Source organism: Bactrocera oleae, chromosome 5 (assembly GCF_042242935.1).
Source record: "Bactrocera oleae isolate idBacOlea1 chromosome 5, idBacOlea1, whole genome shotgun sequence".
NCBI lineage: Eukaryota > Metazoa > Arthropoda > Insecta > Diptera > Tephritidae > Bactrocera > Bactrocera oleae.
Window position 1 is genome coordinate 12,343,402 of NC_091539.1, and position 4,345 is coordinate 12,347,746.

The 4,345-nt window shown below is 35.7% G+C and overlaps 1 long non-coding RNA gene across 1 annotated transcript; it reads right to left on the minus strand.

Moving 5' to 3' along the window:
• Positions 1 to 324: 324 nt before the first annotated feature.
• On the minus strand, positions 325 to 804 carry LOC138857491 (uncharacterized). Its single transcript, XR_011396613.1, has 2 exons — positions 671 to 804; positions 325 to 614 (listed from the first exon to the last, which is right to left on the minus strand). It is a non-coding gene; the product is annotated as an uncharacterized lncRNA (long non-coding RNA).
• Positions 805 to 4,345: the final 3,541 nt, after the last annotated feature.

Consider the following 4,345-nt stretch of genomic DNA (forward strand, 5'->3'; position numbering starts at 1 on the left):
ATACCAGAATGTTCGATAAAACCAAAGAAGATAGAAATGTATTCGTTTCATCAGACTTCATAATTTCCAAAGCAATCTCGAAAAGAGAGAATATACCATAAACAGGTTGCGAAAAATCTGTTAACTTGAACGGAAGCTTTAGATAGCGTTATGTAGTACAAAATCAATATGAGTAGGATAGGAAAACATACTGAATTTAGCCAATTTTTTTGCCACATAAGCGAATTTGAATATTGTTAAAAATGTTTACCTTCATTGCTTTTAAAATATTTTCCATTAGTTCTTCTAGTTGTCAGGAATTATACAAGTATTTACAACAACACATATTTGGATCAATGCTATATTTTATTTTAAAGAATCAAATATATTTTAATTTTAACCTGAAAATATACTTTCAAATTCGGATGCAATCTTTTTTGGAATCTCCTCGAGAGGTTTCAAAATTAAATCTAAAGGCGATTTGTGTTTATGTGAAGGCGAATCCGTGGACGAACCACTTTCTGAATCACTTGATTCTGTTGCTCCTTCTTCCGCTACAGCTGGTGCCGCATCGTTGGACGCTTCAGTCGTAGCCTCAGCATCAGCACCGGCTGCCTGATGGAAACTCAAAAAGGCTGTAAGGATAAGCGTTTACTATGGTTAACTCGAATTTAGTAGCTTTATGAGTTACCGAAAGTGAAAACTAAAGTGACACAAAGTAGTTTCCGCAACATGATTTACTCAATTAACTGTTCGTGTTACGTTCATATCGGTTTATATAGTAGAGTATTAGTAACAATAATAATAATTTAATAGCCTAGTAAACGCGTGTGTCGTGCCTCAGATAGTTGATATATGTTTTGCTTATCAAATATTGACAGTCAAACTTTGCCGCACGATTTTTACTCGCGCTGAAATCATAAGAAATATAATTACATTGGTAAGTTTTCTTGAGTATTGAAGTCGCATAAATTCGTGCGACTAACCATAAACATAAATTTTATAAAAAATAGTTTTTGAGATGGCGTAAAAAAATTTGCGCTTTACTAGTCATAGCAGGTGGTTGTGGCATGGGTATACTGAAATTAAAATATTACCACAACTAAAACTCTTTACAGTTCTCCTAATAGCGCAATTCTTGCTGTGAGTATTGCTGGTTTTCTGCACCTACTAGAAGACTTACTTGAGCGTTAAATGCCGTTATGCCGCGCAGTGCGTGGATTCAAGAGAAATAGCTGGTCAAATATGTTTCACACTTCACAAAAATATATAAAATTTCGTTCGTCAGCTGATAAATTTGATAATCATTCAAAAATGAAGAAAATTTATTAAGTAACCCTTTGGAGACCCCTGAAACACCCATAGTAAACTAAAAATAGCTGCTAATATCGGCTCATATATTCTTCACACAAAACGAAACATCGTTTTAGTGGAGTAAAGTTTATATTATGTTCATTCCACGTGAAAAAGGTTTGAAGCTTGTTGATTTTAACAAGCCCTCACGACATCTCACATTGCGACTCAAACTAATTTGATTCTATAATTAGAATTCATGGGCTTTCTGATGTCAAAAAGCTGTGGCATTGACTGGCCATTCAGTTCTTGAAATTTAGAATCTCTCCCACAACTAAACCTTACTCCTCAACTGCAAATGACGACGCATTTAATAACATAGATATCAAATACAATATATCCTAAATCAATGACAAAACCATTGACTTCATGACAACATAACAAAAGTCTTATTATTTTAAACATTTTATCATATTACCATCAAGAATATTCAACAATAATATGATTTTCTACTTACCTGCATTATGTAATGTGTCAAATAAGTTGGGTTATGTTCAGCACTCATTAAGAAATATTGTATTAAATAGTACAAAGTCGTAGGTAACCCATAAGAATGTGAAGTGATGCGGTAATATTTAACACAATAAACAGAATAACAAATGTGTTATATAACCAAAATATACAATGGTGATAAATACAGAGGTGATAAATACATGTGAATAAGGATTTGTGGCACTTTATCGAAGTTGCTCTGGCACTCACTTAACCACGTAGAGCTTGACAGTTTCAAGATATGAAATGACGAACTTCAATTTCAATTCAGACACAATGCCAAGACAATATGAGTATAAGTCTCAGTGAATGGGCTGAATAGTTGGTTACAGAAATGAATAAATGAATAGATAAATGGACGACTGGGCAAATGGTTTAGTTACACGAACATTAATATTCAAAGAATGGGTGAAAATGTGTGGTGATGTTCTCTAGGCGGGAGATGGAGAAAATATGTAGATGAAACCACTAACTTTTGATATGAGTACCGTTTAGTCAACAAAATTATAACAACGCATTACGAGAGTATAAAAATTTAAAGTTGTTGTTCAGGTCCATCAAGCTGAGATAAATCGTCCATTAAAGCGGATAAAACCGAGTAGGTCTGATATATATCCGCTTCAACTTTACTAGTATAAGCTTCACTGTCGCAAGCATCAATTAGAGGTATTCTAGAGTCTAGTATGAAGAAGTAATAGTCTTTTACGTCCAGTTTCCTTACAAACTGTAATAACTTGATGCCCAAACCAAGAACAGCTGGGACTGCAGCTCTCGTCGCTGCTTTAAAAAAAATTTGCTCGAAGTTAAAATTTTAAGATAAAGATGCTGCTTTCTAGAAATTAAAAAAAGGAACAAAATATTTAAAAGGAGCTAAAGAAATGTTTTTCGAGCATTCTAGATTTCTATTCTTGATTGGTACTCATATGTGTTTCTAGAATTTTTAGACGATGTACTTGTAAGATCCATTGCAAAAGCGATTAAAGAAAATCAATAAATGTGCTTTATCTTTAAATAAGAAATATAGGAAAATCGAATATTTTTGATTAGCCAGGACTTGCCCATAACTAATTCACAAATAATCTCCAGCAGCGTTTCCGCCCCTAATATCCAGTATCTTACAGCAAATTTTGTACTGATTGGCGGCATAAATGCACTTCAATCCATTAATCGGCAGAAAATCATCGTTTATAACAGCACACTGCTCATAAAAAAATTTCATTTTACCTTTTTATACCCTGAACAGGGTATATTAAATTTGCCACGCAGTTTGTAGAACCCAAAAGGAAACGTCGGAGACCCTCTAAAATATTATATATACAAAAATGATTAGCATGATGAGCTGAGTTAATTTAACCATGTCCGTCTGTCTGTTCGTCTGTCCATCTGTCTGTATATACCACTAGTCCCTCAGTTTTTAAGCTATCGATCTGAAATTTTACGCCTGTTCTTTTCTCACTAAGAAGCTGCTCGCAACGGCCGACATCAGACCACTATATATAGCATATATAGCGATCGCAACTAAGTGCTTGTATGAAAAACTCTTTCATTTGGCGAGGTTCTTCACACAATTAGCACAACAATGTAATATCCGAAGAAATTGTTCAGGTCAGACAAGTATAGCTGCCATACATATTGAACGAACGGAATCAAGTTCTTGTAAGGAACCTGTGTTTTGAAGCGTATTATAGCTTTGGTGCAACCGAAGTTAACGTTTTTTCTTCTTTTAAGTTCAAGCGAGTACTCTTCGTTGCTACTATTAGCGCCTGCTGCCCCCGGATCAGCAGAGCCAAATAAAGCCGCGCGAATTTCCGCATAAACCAAATATGCCAAGAATTTACTTTCACGCAGCATGTGCATACACGCAAATAGCAATTTTAGTGCCCTTTGCACACACACACACACGCTCGCTCTTTTGAACATATGCACAATTTCCCGCCGCAATTTTATTTCTCATTTTGTTCATCATACGCCGTGTACCACCGCTCGCACTCGGAAAATCACTTGAAATCCACTCAACTGTTTGTTTACCAAGTTAACGCTGCTATTGCTTTTGTTTTTACAAAATATTTGCCGTAAACAACAAGCGCCCGTTTTTCATTAACTTTTTTTCACCGGCATAACCGACCAGCCATTTGCTTACTTAACAGCATTGTTCCTTTCTAATGGTGCGTTGAGCACAGTTCCAGCTTGGGTGCCGCGTATACCAAAAAATATTCATTTTAGCTGGCTTTTTGGGGTTTTTGTTGCGTATATCCGCGGCCGCTTGATAGCCTTTCCTGTTTGACTGATTTTATTTCGGCCACAGCCAGTGACCCTCTAATGCGACTGCCACCAGCAACGTCCGCAAAAAGCTGCAAATCTTTCTTCTTTTGGAATTTCAAAACTTTCGGTGCATCACAAATTCATCAGTCACCGTCAATGGTATCGATAAGTGTATGCAAATACAACTTTATATGCCTGTATACGTAGATTCCATTACCAACGTTTTAGCATCACAATCAGTGAGTTCAAAAGACCATTA